General features: G+C 32.0%; 1 long non-coding RNA gene across 2 annotated transcripts in view; it reads left to right on the top strand.

The window, feature by feature from the left end:
- The first annotated feature begins 825 nt into the window (after positions 1–825).
- Positions 826–17175, top strand: part of LOC149212019 (uncharacterized) — an 88070-nt gene continuing 71720 nt past the window's right edge. Inside the window, exons 1-2 of one of the 2 annotated variants that reach the window (XR_016250198.1) lie at positions 826–1583; positions 15153–15710. This is a non-coding gene — a long non-coding RNA (uncharacterized LOC149212019). Of the gene's footprint in view, positions 1584–15152; positions 15711–17175 lie in introns of those variants that run through there. The other variant, XR_016250199.1, reaches the window with a different exon arrangement.

A 17175-nucleotide genomic window follows, 5' to 3' on the forward strand; every position in this document is an offset into this window, starting at 1 on the left:
TGGAAGATTCTAAAAAAAACCTATAATTAAACCTCAATAATTCACCTTGCAAATAAATAAATTTAAATAACCATAAAAAATAACAAAAATTAAATTCCCAAAATTAAATTATAGACCATCATCCTAATTTTTTAATAAAAACAAACTAATATAAAATCAAAATAAAAACTAAACACATAACAAAAAAAACCAAATGGAAATTCCACTAAATGACACTTAATTTAGGAGTTTCCCATGTATTATACCCTAGCATGCTATAAGCACCCATATATGAAATGATATTTTAAATTCCATCAGAGTATAAATAGTCTAAAAAACCAATAAAAAACAAATTGGTTCATGCACACTCACTTTATGAAACCAATAAAAAAACAAGTTCGTTCATGAACACTGGACTTTACCGCTAGCCTTTAGCACAAATCATTCACCATTACCACTTCACTACATCCGAGATCTTCATTTCTCTACATGGTGGCTGTTTATGCTGACGTGGGATCTCAAGTTATTTGTGCTGCAACGATGTACACGTCAGCATGCAGCTGGATGCTTATTTTTGGCTGGCATCCATAGGCACGAGTCATTTCAATCTTCACGGGAAATACTATATCATGATATTATCGGTCACTTTTCTAGATTGCAGATCCGCCAGAAATATTCTATCGATGCGATGTTGATATAACTCATATTATTCCTTTGTGAAATAATTGAGCTCCACTTTTCTTGATTCCGTGTCAGTGTCAATCTAGGGTTACGCTTAGTTTTATTGTCTGTTTGGATTCTTTGAACACACCAGGCATTGTGATCTTCATAAGAACTCGCTGGGAGTCCCGGGTTGAAGTGTCTCATAATTTGTGTAAAGGCTATTTCGCAAGGAGCGCGTTGCAGGAGTTTCGCACATTGAAGTAGTGGGTTAGGGCTGTTAAACATTCCATTCTAAGCGTGGGATATTTGTATTTCTTTCCACATATCTGCTAATTGTACATGACTTCTATTCTCTTTTTTTTTTGGTTGATGATCGCTGATCCCTATTTTGAATCGGTGACTTGAATGTCGGTCATCTTCTTAAATGACCTAACGAGGGATCAGTGCTCCGGCGCAGAAAGAAGAAGAAAAATGATCACGACCATGTATATTTAACACATAAGTGGTCTGTACTTCTCTGCGGGGAGAAAATAAAAATGACGATGATCATGTACAATAGCAGATATGTGGAAATAGATACAAGGACCCAACGATTGGAGTGGGATGCTGAATCCCCCTGACCCACCGCTTTTGATAAATAATTAGTAATCCGGTATTGGTGCAAGTTTGTTCTGAAGTCGTTGATATTCAACCCGTGGCCGGGTTTTATGGGAGTTACAAATATGATCGTAAGGGCATTCTGGGTGAGCTCGGGAAGGAGAACTGCGGTTATCAGGTTAAAAATACGTCTGTGCCAGGCCGGAAATTAACTTTCCTGACCCTATAAAGAAAATGTTGGGAGGAGATGGATCTAAACAATTGGTTACATTGCAGTTACAGAGCCTGAGAAAAGATCAAACCAGTGGTACGCAGGAGCATTTTGTTGGCAATGAAAGGCACTGGTATGTAATAGTGTTTAACTGGTATGCATGTGATAATTTTGTATTTACTGTTATTTTTTATTATTATTTAAATTTATTTATTTTCAGGGTGATTAGTTTAGGTTTTATTATGCTTTAGTTTAGTAATTTCTATTTTTATTAGTTAATAATTTTTTGTTTTTAGGTTTATTTTATTTTTATTAATTTTTTTTTTCTTCTTTTATTTCCGTTTACAAGAATTATAATTTTTTTCATATTTTTAATTTCACATGATTTTTAATTATGTTAGAAATATATTTTGATAAATTTAATTATAAAAGTTATATATATTAATAAAAAATAGAAAAACTGACACACACATATATATTAATATAAACAATATTAGTTAGTCATATTTTTAAATTTTTGATAATGACATTCAACAATACAATAATTTATTCTTTGTTTTCTTGTGATGAAATTTGTATTTATTATTCTTTTGCTTAATTGAGCTATATTTAAGTTAAGCAACAGGTATTAGTTAGTATATAACTCTTGTTATACTAAAAACATATTTCAATTAATTTAATTATAAGTACTTATAAAAATAAAAATTATATATATATAAGGAGGTCATCAACTCCACCCTAGAAGATCAAAAGTATCTCTCTATTTTAACTAGCTCAAAGAAGAAAATTAATATAGCCAAGATTAGAACGAACTCTCATCAGCTCCATAGTGAAATAGGTCGTTGGGCAGTTCCTAAAACACCATGGATGGAAAGGCTCTGCCATGTCTAAGAGAATAATCAAGGATGAAAATCACTTCCTCTTAGAGTGCCCTCAGTACAACCACATTAGATTTCAGTTTGAAAATCTTTGTTGCAACACTGACCTTCCTAGCCTTTTACGTTGTCAAAATTACAGTGAGCTCAGGAGGCTTCTCTCCAAGATTTTTGAGGATAGGAATAAAATCTTAGATCAAACTAAATAATTCGTTTCTTTAGGTCCGATATACCAAAGTTTGGTCTCAATAGACGTTAACCACCAACATTATCATCATATATATATGTTAATAACCTGGATGCGGGTGTTAATAAACAACATTTATGAGGGTTCGCTTAAGGTAGGCAGTTGGCCCTGCACCTGGCTAGCGGACGATCTCCATGGCATGCGCATTTAATCGGCTGCTGGATGGAATGTTGGTCGCACAGATTGGCATTAATGTGCACCTGGTTCGAGAGTTCATGCTCAAGGTTTTATGTATGGCTCGATATCTGGTTCACGCCATTGCTCCTGGTTCTTTTCACCGCCGCCCGTTGTTCTTCCCGCACCCCTGCCTGGCTCAGATTGTCTGGAAGCTCGCCTGGTTATTTGGTATTTCTGGGTTCCTCTGTGCTCAATCCCTCTCCCGTCAGCTCCGCCATCTTCCCTTTCTCAGCTGGTCTGTCATTCTGAGAATGCCTCGCCGTCGAGGAGTCTCTCGCCGAGGAGGTAATACCGGTAACAGAGGCAGAACCTCTCGGTCTACTCCTCAGAATGTCATCCCCGTTACTTTGGCCTCGCCGTCCTCACCGCCCTCTGGCCATGCTGGGCCTCTCCCGCACAATTCCTTTCAAACTACCTGGTTCACCTTCCATAGCAGGCTCAACAGGCCAGTTTTGTCTGCTAGTATCACAGTTATTCTTGCTGAGGAAGAGGACAATCCCAATAGCTTAGCCCACACCACCACCTCTCAATCTCAGGAAGACAACGTCCTTCAGCAGGAGATGGCTGGGGTGGTGTTTAATGCAGACAACATGCAGGATGACACCCTTGTTTCTGAAGCGCCTCTGCATCCGGCCGATTTAACACAGCACGAGATCCTTGCATGTGGACCGACTCATTGTGCAGGCAACATTCTCAACCTGGTAACTCCTCGAGAAGGTGGCATCGAAGGAATTGAAGGCAATGGTTTCGTCACCTGGGTTGCTTCGTCGAGCCAGGTGGATAAGGACATGCCCGACTCTTCGCAACATGCAGATTAAGGCTGGTTCATCACCGACGGGTGGCATTCTTGCCTTCACTCTGTTTTATTTTTGCTATGTGTCTTTGTTTCTAGGTCTCTGCTCATGTGTCTGGTTTCAGTTCTTGTTTAAGTTCTTGGCGCTAGCCAACCTATTCTTAGTTTGTAGCAACAACTCTGGGTTTGATGAGTTCTTTTTTGCCTCTTTTGTTCATGACTGGCATGACGGCGTGCGTCTCAGTAAAGCCTTTGCCGGCGATAGCTATGTCATGTTAGACTCAGAACAGAATTATTTTTTAGTGGGTCACTGTCTAACAAATCAAGTTTTTGAAGTCTGTAATCCAGAAATGGCAGATAGTAGGATATGTATGTCTCAGAATCTCTGACTGAGAGCTGGCCTCTGCCCCCTCTGAGGTCTCGACCCCCTTGTACATACTTTTCTCTTTTTTAATAGAATTAATATTTACACAGGAAAAAATATATATATGTTAATAACATTTTTTAATTTTTAGTGATAATATTAACAATATAATATTTTATAAATTGTTTTGTTTTTAAAAAAATCTTTATCTTAATTATTTTTTATTTAATTAAATTATATTTAAATATAAAAATACTAACTACTATATACCCTTTGTTTACATTTATTTGTTATTATCCTATATTATTATTTCCAACCAATTTAAAAACTACATTCACTTATTTTAATTAGCTTCTTTGTTATTTATATTATTATTAACAAATGTAAAAATTATAACTATCTGTGTGGGCCTTTCTATTTTAAATTTAACCACCCAGGAAATTTACAATAACCTTCTGTGTGGGCCTTTTAATTTTAAATTTAACCACCCAACGCATTTACAAAAGTATAAAAAAAATCCTCTTATATATACACGACACTTATAAAAATAAAAATAATATTGTAGTGATGAAAAACACACCAACAATATATTTGAAAAACGTGGCTGCTTTTATAAGGATCAGCTTTGCCATAATTAGAGATAGGCCGCTTCTCTTCGAAAAAGTACTTACTATTTTTGAATTCAAGTTTGATATTTCATATGAGTGATTGATTAATTAAAATTTATAATTTATATAGTGAATTGTTTTTGCTTGGCCAGCAACTATGTTTTTCTACATTTCTCATATTTCTAGCTAGAAAGTAGAGGTATCCATAATTTACAATTTAATAATTTGGTGGGTCCAGTGGAGAGTTTGCTTGATTACCGTATATTTATTCTTCCAGATCAATAATAAACTATCCTTTGTCTTCTACATTTCTCATATTTCTAGTTAGAAAGTAGAGGTATCCATAATTTACTTATTTGGTGGGTCCAGTGGAGAGTTTGCTTGATTACTCTATATTTACTCTTCCAGATCAATAATAAACTATCATGTGTTGAGCGCATTGACGGTCTATCTCATCTTTATAATTTTTTTTTTTTTTTTTCTCTTTCAATCTAATTATTTGTTGGGTTTGTCCACATGGGGTAACTCAAGTGGCAATGGCCATGGAAATGAAGTCTCACTGAACCGGAAGTCTTGGGTTCAAATCTTGGGCTACCCTTCCCCCGTAGTGGGGTATGTAATGGACATGAAAATAGGAGAGTCCTACCAAAGCTTACAAAAAAAAAAAAGTTGTTGGGTTTAATTCATCGTTACCACGTTCAAGTTTGAATTTGAGTTGGTAAGGAAAAAAATTGGTTAATATGTTGGTTTAATCCATCGTTACCAATTTCAATTTTGAATTTCAGTGGGCAGGGTAAAAAAAATATGGTTACTTAAAATTTAATGGGAAAAAAATTAGGAAGTATATTTTATATAAATACTTAAATATAATATTTTAAATAATTAAAATGTATAATTATCCTATTGAAAAGGTAAAAATTTATTTAGATTGTTTTAATTATAAATATAGTAAATAAATTTATATATAAGACCAAATAGTTTAGTTAATTTAATTTTTTATTTAGAATAATAATTATGATGGTAAATTTTAGGAATTTTTGTATTTATCTATACACTCAACTACACCATAAATTATGATATTCAATATAGAGTGAATTTCTTAAATTCTAGATAAATTATGATATTCAATATAAATTATGATATTCAATATAAAGTGAATTTCTTAAATTCTATATTATCAAGTATATATTAAATATTTATATTCATAATGGGTATATATTAAATGTGTACAAACATTTTTTCAAAATATACACTTGTATTCTCCATGGCTGTTTACTCATTAATCAAAACAAAACAAACTTTAATTTATTTACTTATTAATCAAACCAAACCAAACTATAATTTATAACCTATTTTAACAACATATATTATTTTGTATAATACAAATCGTTAAAATGTACAATTTAATACCCAGTGAAAAATTTAAATGAAGATTTTCCATTCACTAATGCATACATTTTTCTTTTAAATTTTATAAATTTATAAATGGCATGTATCACATATAATTTTAAAATTTTAAATCATAAATTTTAACATATTCCATTAAAACCTGCTCGAAAATTTCGTGTAAAAGAATCATCCAACATTACGATTTATTAACTGTACAATATTTCCTGCATCCAGAAGCTGTTTCTAAAGAGTAAATGGGATGCTAGAATTTATAATTAGGATTATAAATCTGCGCTGGTCTTCCTGTATTAATCAGTGAACCTAATATGCAGTGCATCATATTCAACTTCAAATTGACGTATTAATTCGAAAACTGAATCAAACCATCGATTTTTTGACGTATTAATTCGAAAACTGAATCAAACCATCGATTTTTTGAATTTTTTCGACAGTACGTCCTGATTTGGTAACTATGGCTTAATCCCCACCCAGCACATAGTGTACAACACAGATTCTCTTCACGTGTCAGAAGGATGGCAAGTGGAAGAACAGGTGTACGTTTTTGCATGTAATCATTTGTTATGTTTAATCCCTACCCAACACATAGGGAATTGGTTATCTCCATCAGTCGTGTGAGAATATGTGTGAAGAGCATTACGTGGTTCACCTCGTTTTTGTGTATGTTCCAATATAATAGGAGCAAATAGATCTAGGAGTGATTGAATGATGACAACCTGGGTAGTAAGCTTGAATGTGTTTTTGGTGCTTTCACAGGTTAGTAGCACCTGCAATCTTCTGAGTTTGTAGAGAGTAATTTTGTATTCAACAGGGGCACAATTCAATTCATAGTAGCACTAGTCATTATGCAAAAATATATGGACTGGTTTGACCTTCGTTATTGGTCTGGCTCAACTTGCAACGACACCTAAAATTTGACCAGAATTTAGGGACTTGTTTGGAAAAAAGTTGAAGGTGGTAACTACACAACATGAACCTTTGAACTTATCTAGATTGTGGATCCTTCTGATATTTTGGAATCAAACGTGGATTCTGAATATATTTTGAAAACATATGAACATGAGGTGGATTAAATTACGTCGTTCATGTGTATTAGGTTCTAAAATATTCATGGGATCTGAAATCGAGAGAATAGTAGCTCCCTTGAACCGTATTCCTTCTGCGCACAACCACTAAGCCTCACACCTTATAGCAGGTTTGAAGATTATAGGGTTTCATTATCAGAGACTTAACCATGAAATTATAACCATGGAGAATAAATATAGGGTAAATTGTTAATTTACAAGGATGGTCGCTTTAAACACTCCAAGATGTATTGGTTTCTGCTTTAAAATATCTAATGGTGCTAAGGGTTCCCTTTCTAAAAGGCTCATTACTGCATTTGTTTCCTTCATAAAATGCTCCAGACTCATTGTGTATCTGAGTTGATTACTTGTATATCTAAGATGTGTTGGTTTCGGCTCTAAAATATCCAATGATACTAAGGGTTCCTTTTCTGAAAGGCTCATTACTACATTTGTTTCCTTCATAAAATGCTCCAGACTCATTGTGTATCTGAGTTGATTACTTATATATGTACCCTTAGTTTTGATATCTAGCATTCATAGTCTAAGCAGTATGGATAGCAGGAAAGGTAGTTACTAGCAACTTGTAGCCTAATGTAAGTAGTAGCTAATCAACATCATGAAACCACTTATATAAATTTTATCAACTTTGTTTATGGAGTCAACTCAAATTCATGCAAGTTACCCCAAATTTATACGCAACACCCCTATGAGCTTATAAAATGCTACCAAGAATAGGAAAATTGTAAATGATATATTTTTAATCAAGTAGATACATACTTTGGCAAGCTAATAGCTATTGAAAGGTAAAGGGTGTAGAACAAGATGTATACTGACTTCTTCAACCTAATATATTGCCTCTCCCTATTTGTGCTTCTCCGAATGGTTTTGAGTCGATGAGAAAAATTGTTGGCCTAGAAACTTCAAAATCAACCTCAGGACTCCCTTCTCATTCTGGGGCTGAGGATAAACAATAGGTTGAATCACAACCTCAACCACATGTGAAGCTAGGATTTCCATAATCATAGTTGGAATCCACATTTCCAATAGAAAGAGATCAAAAATTAATATTTATAATATAATTTATTGAACCACCCAATAGTAAAGAAGAGGCACAACACCCAAATCACATGGATATCGAAGAAACCTAGTTATTTTATCCTCCTTTTTCATTTTTCCTTCTCACCAAATTTCCTTCTCACCAAAAACTACTTAGAACAACCATAAATAAGCAACAACCATTTCAGCAATCAATGTTGAGTATTTAAAGTTTGTACCCTGTCGTTAAAGAGGTAGAAAAGGTAGTATCTCTCGAGGCGGAGGCTTAAACTTCTCTTTGGTTAGATCCTCATATAAATATGGTGCTTCTCTTTGGTTACATCCTCATATAAATATGGTGCTAGTGGGAAATCCCCTAACATCAGGCACGAAGGCTCATGCACTAGAAGAAGCATTTAGGATTTAGAGGCACGAAGGCTTATGCACTAGAAGAAGAAATTAGGATTTAGAGGCGTTCCAATCATTCAAAGTTCTTCCTTTTCTAGAGAGCTTCCATTTAGTTTCGCATAACCTAATAAAGCAAGTTGTTATTTCTCTAGCAATATCCGGAGTAAGGAAATCAGCCATGGTAAAAGCTACAAGGTTCTTTATTATCAAAAGACAAGAACATTAACAGCAACATAGCCAAAAAAGACATCATATGGATTCTAGTTAAATGTCAACTTTTGTTCCGACATTTTCAAAGGGAAATGGAATTTATTTTTTATAAAAAAAAAATCATATTATATATCCTATTGAAAAATGCAAAAGACATTTTCTTTGAACTTGATCTATCCTGTAAACATTGTTTTGTTTATAATGGGAGATGAAATAAATTTATCTATTGCTTTATTTGGCATACCATGCTGGAAATATTTTCATCTAGACTAGAGATGTCCAAGATAAAATTACAAGATTAAGATTGTTGGAAATATGGTTTGGATACCCAATTTTGTATGCTTAGTTTAGATCCGTATCTTTTAAGGTTTTCTTATTCCAAAGATCTAAATCAAATGCAAGCAAGACATAATATATATGGTTGGAAACCTTATTCTAATATCTTTTCAAAAGTATATGGCATTCCCTCTATCTCCATTTGAATGAGGAGAAATGAAAGGTTCTTTTAAGTTGTTGAAGCAAGTTTTACAATTTTCTCTCAGTGGTGAACATAGAAACAATATAAATAAAGGATATGTGAGTGTGTTTGAGGTTCATACAAGCAAGAAGATATATGAGGTGTGCAAAAAGCTGGGAGAATATTCATGGGATTTTAAAGGTGGAGAAAAAATGTTATTTTTGGACTGTATGAATCATCTTGGCATTTTCACAATAACTTTTCATCTCGGATTTTGAGTCCATAAAAATTTAAGGAGATAGGATGAAATATTTTTGTACATGTGGTAAATAATTTAGGTATTGATTCACTAAGATTTTGGAGATATGTTCTAAGGAAGTTAGGGTTCCAATATTCATGGGGTTTTAAAGGTGGATAAAAAATGTTATTTTGGGAGTGTACGGCATTTTCACAATAACTTTTCTTCTCGGATTTTGAGTCCATAAAAATTTGAGATAGGATGAGATATTTTTGTGTATGTGGTAAATAATTTAGGTATTGATTCACTAAAATTTTGGAGATATGTTCTAAGGAAGTTAGGGTTCCTCAATGCTCTTGAATGTCAGCTTGCATTTTCAATATAATGTTTTTTGTGGGATGTTTTAGACTGCAAAATTTTGAGGAGATGGAGGATAATCTTCATGTACATGTGTTACAAATTCTATGGCTTGGTTGACTATAATTTCTAAGATATTCCCTATGGAAATTAGGGGTTCTTGAATAGTCCTTAAATCAATTTCAAGTGGGTTAGGTTAGATTTTTTGCTATAACTTATTTTGGGATGTTCTAAAATGTGAAGTTTTGAGATATATATAGAAGCTTATAGTATTTCCTTAGGTTAAAAAATTTAGACTTTGGTTTTCTTTAATTTAAAAAATATGCCTTGTTTAATTTAGGATTTTTGAATATTCCTCAAATCAATTTTAAATTGGTCAATTTGGCATTTTTAGTATAAATTATTTTCTATGGTTTTAGAAAATGAAATATTGATAGAACTATGGAGATATATAGTAGTAACTTAAGGAAAAGTATTAGATTTTCGTTTTCTATATTTTTGGAAATATGAATTGTGGAAGTTAGGGTTTCTCGATGATCCTAAAATTAGTCTCAAACTTGATTTCTTTTGTTCTATCCTCTTTTCTGGGACTTTCTTTCTATGAAAGTTTTAGAGATCCAAGGAGACATATAGAACTATGTTACATAAAAATATCATAATCAGATTTCAAAGATTGAATGTGTTGCACGTTTTACAAATTCATTCTTGGGAATAAACCAAAAACAACAAGTTTTTGGAGAAGAAAACCTAGTGAAAGTAGAAGTAGAAGGAATACCTAGTGAAGGAAAAAGAAATAAACAGATTCAATGAAGTAGGTTGGTGCCTATAAATGTTTGTACCAATGGCTATTGGTTTCTCTAATAGGTTAGTGCCTATGATTATTTACAGTGGTGGGGATTAGTACTTCTTGTAGACTGATTCCTACAAATATTTGTAGATTTTCGTCTCTAGTAGGTTGGCACCTATAGAGAATTATAAAAATAATTTTTTTTGTTTTCTCCCAAGAGGGTTTGCATGCAAATATTGTGTTATGATGTTTTCTCTCATATATAGTTTTTTCTTATGGTTTATTTTACTAAATAAGTAAAAATTGTCTTATAGTGATTCACCCCCCTCTTAATTTAAGCATGTGCTCAACAATTGGTAAAAAAGCAAGTTTCTTTGAAGATAGTCTAACTACGAGAAGGTAGATTTTACTAACATAGATGACCAAACAAAAGGATCCTCCACAAATAGAGCACCATTTTTTATGTAGGAATTAGTATGTAGATTCGAAACTGCTCATGAAATTTACTAAATCACAAGACTAGAAGCTACTCTACTTCTCTGCAGATATTAATTCACAATCTAGAACACAAATAATATACATGCAGAAGGAAACATCACACATGAAGAAATATATATCTAGGGAAATAAATTGCTCAACGTGGCTGCTTTTATAAGGATCAGCTTGCCATAATTAAAGATAGGCCGCTTGTCTTCGAAAACTGGTTACTATTTTTGAATTCAAGTTTCATATTTCATATGAGTGATTGATTAATTAAAATATATAATTTATATTAGTGAATTGTTTTTGCATGGCCAGCAACTATGTTTTTCTACATTTCTCATATATGTAGCTAGAAAGTAGAGATATCCATAATGTACTTATTTGGTGGGTCCAGTGGAGAGTTTGCTTGATTACCCTATATTTATTCTTCTAGATCAATAATAAACTATCCTTTGTCGGGGCATTGACTGCCTATCTCATCTTTACGCGTCGAAGTACTGGAACGGGTGTAGTTTTCTTTTTTTCTTTCAATCTAATTATTTGTTGGGTTTAATCTATCGTTACCAAGTTCAAGTTTGAATTTGAGTCGGTAATGGAAAAAATTGGTTAATAGGTTGCTTTAATCCATCGTTACCAACTTCAAGTTTGAATTTCAGTGGGCAGGGTGAAAAAAATGGTTAGAAAAATTAGGAAGTGTATTTTATATAAATATTTAAATATAATATTTTAAATAATTAAAGTATATAATTATCATATTGAAAAAGGTAAAAATTTATTTAAATTGTTTTAATTATAAATATAGTAAATAAAATTATATATGGGACCAAATAGTTTAGTTAATTTAGTTTTGTATTTAGAATAGTAAGTAAGATAGTAAATTTTAAGAATTTTTGTATTTATCTATACACTCAACTACATCATAAATTATGATATACACTCAACTACACTATAAATTATGATTTTCAACATAGAGTGATTTTTTTAAAATTCTACATTATCAAATATTTTATATTCAAAATGGGTATATGTTAAATGCGTGCAAACATTTTTTCAAAATATACACTTGTATTAAATTATGATATTTAATATAGAATGATTTTTTCAAATTCTACATTATCAAATATTTTATATTTGATAATGGGTGTATATATTAAATGTGTGTAAACATTTTTTCAAAATATACACTTATATTCTCAACGGCTGTTTACTCATTAATCAAAACAAAACAAACTTTAATTTATTTACTTATTAATCACACCAAACCAAACTATAATTTATAACATATTTTAACAACATATATTATTTTGTTTAATATAAATTGTTAAAATGTACAGTTTAATACCTAATCAAAAATTTAAATGAAGATTTTCCATTCAATAATGCATGCATTTTTCTTTTAAATTTTATAAATTTATAAATGGCATATATCACATATAATTTTAAAATTTTAAATCATAAATTTTAACATATTCCATTAAAACCTGCTCGAAAATTTCGTCTAAAAAAATCATCCAACATTACGATTTATTAACTGTACAATATTTCCTTCATCCAGAAGGTGTTTCTAAAGAGTAAATGGGATGCTAGAATTTATAATTAGGATTAGAAATCCGCGCTGGTCTTCCTGTATTAATCAGTGAATCTAATATCCAGTGCATCATATTCAACTTCAAATTGACGTATTAATTCGAAAACTGAATCAAACCATCGATTTTTCGACGTATTAATTCGAGAACTGAATCAAACCATCGATTTTTTGAATTTTTTCGACAGTACGTCCTAATTTGGTAACTATGGCTTAATCCCCACCCAGCACATTGTGTACAATACAGATTCTCTTCACGTGTCAGGAGCATGGCAAGTGGAAGAACGGGTGTATGTTTTTGCATGTAATCATTTGTTATGTTTAATCCCTACCCAACACATAGGGAGTTGATTATCTCCATCAGTCGTGTGAGAATATGTGTGAAGAGCATTACGTGGTTCACCTCGTTTTTGTGTATGTTCTAATATAATACGAGCAAATAGATCTAGTAGTGATTGAGTGATGACAACCTGGGTAGTAAGCTTGAATGAAGCTAAAGCACTTAAAGTCATCCAATTGTTTTTGGTGTTTTCACAGGTTAGTAGCACCTGCCATCTTCTGAGTTTGTAGTGAGTAATTTTGTATTCACCAGGGGCACAATTCAATTCATAGTAGCACTAGTCATTTTGCAAAAATATATGCACTGGTTTGACATTCGTTATTGGTCTGGGTCAACTTGCAAGGACACCTAACATTTGACCAGAATTTAGGGACTTGTTTGGAAAAATGTTGAAGGTGGTAACTACATAACCTGAACCTTTGAACCTATCTAGATTGTGGATCCTTCTGATATTTTGGAATCAAACGTGGATTCTGAATATATTTTGAAAACATATGAACATGAGGTGGATTAAATTACATTGTTCATGTGTGTTAGGTTCTAAAATATTCCTGGGATCTGAAATCGAGAGAATAGTAGCTCCCTTGAACGGTATTCCTTCTGCGCACAACCACTAAGCCTCACACCTTATAGCAGGTTTGAAGATTATAGGGTTTCATTATCGGAGACTTAACCATGAAATTATTCTGCTCTAAAATATCCAATGGTGCTAAGGGTTCCCTTTCTAAAAGTCTCATTACTGCATTCGTTTCCTTCATAAAATGCTCCAGACTCATTGTGTATCTGAGTTGATTACTTATATATGTAAGATGTGTTGGTCTCTGCTGTAAAATATCCAATGGTTGCTAAGGGTTCCTTTTGTGAAAGGCTCATTACTGCATTTGTTTCATTCATAAAATGCTCCAGACTCATTGTGTATCTGAGTTGATTACTTATATATGTACCCCTAGCTTGTGTATCTGAGTTGATTACTTATATATGTACCCCTAGCTTTGATATCTAGCATTCATAGTCTAAGTAGTATGGATAGCAGGAAAGGTAGTTACTAGCAACTTGTAGCCTAATGTAAGTAGTAGCGAGTCGCAGCATCATGAAAGCACCTATATAAATTTTATCAACTTTGTTTATGGAGTCGATTCAAATTCATGCAAATTACCATAGTTACCAAATTCGATACGGAAAAAATTCGACCCTATAAAATTCAATACAGAAAAAATTCGACATTATACATCTTACAAATACTTAATATTCTTTTTTTTAATATTGGATTTATCTTTTTTTTTTCTATTTTTTTACAAGTCTTATCCATTGTAAACTGAATTTTGCTATTTTATAATTTTTTGTAATATAGAAGTTATTGTTTTTCTATTTTTTTATAAAAGTTGTCGATTTGGAAGCTTACCATTTTATATCTTTTATAATAATGAATTTTTCCATTTTATAATTTTTTGTAATATAGAAGTTACTGTTTTTCTATTTTTTTTGTATAAAAATTGTGGATTTGGAAGCTTACCATTTTATATGTTTTATAATTTTTTATAATATTGATTTATCTTTTTTTTATAAGAGTTATTCATTTAACACGATATAGAAATTAGATTTTTTCTTTTATAAAAGAGGTACCAATTTGCAACCAATTCATTATTTCATAATTCTTGTTAAAATAGAAGTTATATTTCTTTTAGTTGCAATTATATAGAAATTACTAACTCATCTGGCAATATGGATAAGAGCTATTTATATTATTTAATGTCAATGATAATATTGATTTATTTTTAATTAAATTTAGATTTTTGTATTAGCAATTTATTTTCTATTATACCATATTATGTGATAGAATAATTTGTAAATAATGTATAATAAAATATTAAAATCAAACTAAAATTAAAATAATCAAATTTCTAACCAAATTTCTAATAATATTTAATATTTTATAGAGAAATTTAATAAAAATCATTTTTTTATAATATAAGAATTATTAATTTTTATTTTTATTTTTATGTTTATAAAAATTATTGTTTATTTTTTTCCAATTTTCTGATTAATCCTCACATTAAAAATTAGCCGAAAAGCTAAAAAAAATATCACTAAAATTTAAAAAAAAATAAAAAAATAACTGCATTATTTTTATAAAATTTCAATTCTCATCTTTTCAATTCTCATCTTTCCCTGCGTTATTTTATAAAAGGTAATTGAAAAGTTGCCTTATTTTATAAAAGGTAATTGAAAAGCTTGATTTATTCTTTTGTGATTTTATTTAGCAGTGATTTGTCAGTGTTCCTATCAATGGTTACACCGAGCCTACACAGCCACACTCTTCGTCAAGTCAGCGAGAGCAGCACAGTGGACACACTCTTCATCAAGTCAGCGGAAGCAGCACAGTGGACGCCGGAAATAAAATGATAGAAAGCTTTGACCAAAATCTTTCGCGGCTGACTTGTACCGAATTGGACACTGACGAATTATTCGTCGTACTGAACCGAATCAGCGAATTTCCGAATTCTTTTTGCCGGTACGGCCGAACTTGGTAACTATGCAAATTACCCCAAATTTATACTCAACACCCCTATGAGCTTATAAAATGCTAGCAACAATAGGAAAATTGTAAATGATATATTTTCAATCAAGTAGATCCACACTTTGGCAAGCTAATAGCTATTGAAAGGTAAAGGGTGTAGAACAAGATGCATACTGACTTCTTCAACCTAATATATTGCCTCTCCCATTGCTATTTGTGTTTTGAGTCGATGAGGAAAATTGTTGGCCTAGAAACTTCAAAATCATTCTCGGGCTGAGGATAAATAATAGGTTGAATCACAACCTCAACCACATGTAAAGCTAGGATTTCCATAATCATAGTTGGAACCCACATTTCCTATGGAAAGTGGTCAGAAATTAATATTTGTAATATAGTTTATTGAACCACCCAATAGTAAAGCAGAGGCACAACACCCAAGTCACATGGATATCGAAGAAACCTAGTTATTTTATCCACCTATTTCGTTTTTTTGTTCCTCACCAAGAACTACTTAGAACAACTGTAAATAAGCAACAACCATTTCAGCAATCTCATATTGAGTATTTAAAGTTTGTACCCTGTCGTTAAAGAGGTAGAAAAGGTAGTATCTCTCGAGGCGGAGGCTTAAACTTCACGAGGTAGAAAAGGTAGTATCTCTCGAGGCGGAGGCTTAAACTTCTCTTTGGTTAGATCCTCATATAAATATGGTGCTTCTCTTTCATTAGAACCTCATATAAATATGGTGCTAGTGGGAAATCCCCTAACACCAGGCACGAAGGCTCATGCACCAGAAGAAGCAATTAGGATTTAGAGGCACGAAGGCTCATGCACCAGAAGAAGCAATTAGGATTTAGAGGCACGAAGGCTCATGCACTAGAAGAAGAAATTAGGATTTAGAGGCGTTCCAATCATTCAAAGTTCTTCCTTTTCTAGAGAATTTCCATTTAGTTTCGCATAACCTAATAAAGCAAGTTGTTATTTCACTAGCAATATCTGAAGTAAAGAAATCACCCATGGTAAAAGCTACAAGGTTCTTTATTAGCATCAAAGACAAGAACATCAACAACAACATAGCCAAAAAAAAAAGCATCTTATGTATTCTAGTTAAATGTCAACTTTTATTTCCACATTTTCAAAGGGAAATGGAATTTATTTTCTAAAAAAAAAATCATATTATATATCCTATTGAAAAATGCAAAAGACATTTTCTTTGAACTTGATCTATCCTGTAAACATTGTTTTGTTTATAATGGGAGATGAAATAAATTTATCTATTGCTTTATTTAGCATAGTCATCTAGACTAGAGATGTCCAAGATAAAATTACAAGATTAAGATTGTTGGAAATATGGTTTGGATACCCAATTTTGTATGCTTAGTTTGGATACCGTATCTTTAAGGCTTTCTTACTCCAAAGATTTAGATCAAATGCAAGCAAGACATAAGATATATGGTTGGAAACCTTATTCTAATATCTTTTCAAAAGTATATGGCACACCTTCTATCTCTATTTGAATGAGGAAAAATGAAAGGTTCTTTTAAGTTGTCGAAGCAAGTTTTACAATTTTCTCTAAGTGGTGAACATAGAAACAATATAAATAAAGGATATGTTAGTGTGTTTGAGGTTCATACAAGCAAGAAGATATATGAGGTGTGCAAGAAGCTGGGGAATATTCATGGGGTTTTAAAGGTGGAGAAAAAATGTTATTTTTGGAGTGTACGAATCATCTTCGCATTTTCACAATAACTTTCCTTCTCGGATCTTGAGTC

The sequence above is a fragment of the Pinus tabuliformis genome, chromosome 1_1 (assembly GCF_031772625.1).
Source record: "Pinus tabuliformis cultivar Carrire ecotype Pingquan chromosome 1_1, CPIR1, whole genome shotgun sequence".
In the NCBI taxonomy this organism is placed as follows: domain Eukaryota; kingdom Viridiplantae; phylum Streptophyta; class Pinopsida; order Pinales; family Pinaceae; genus Pinus; species Pinus tabuliformis.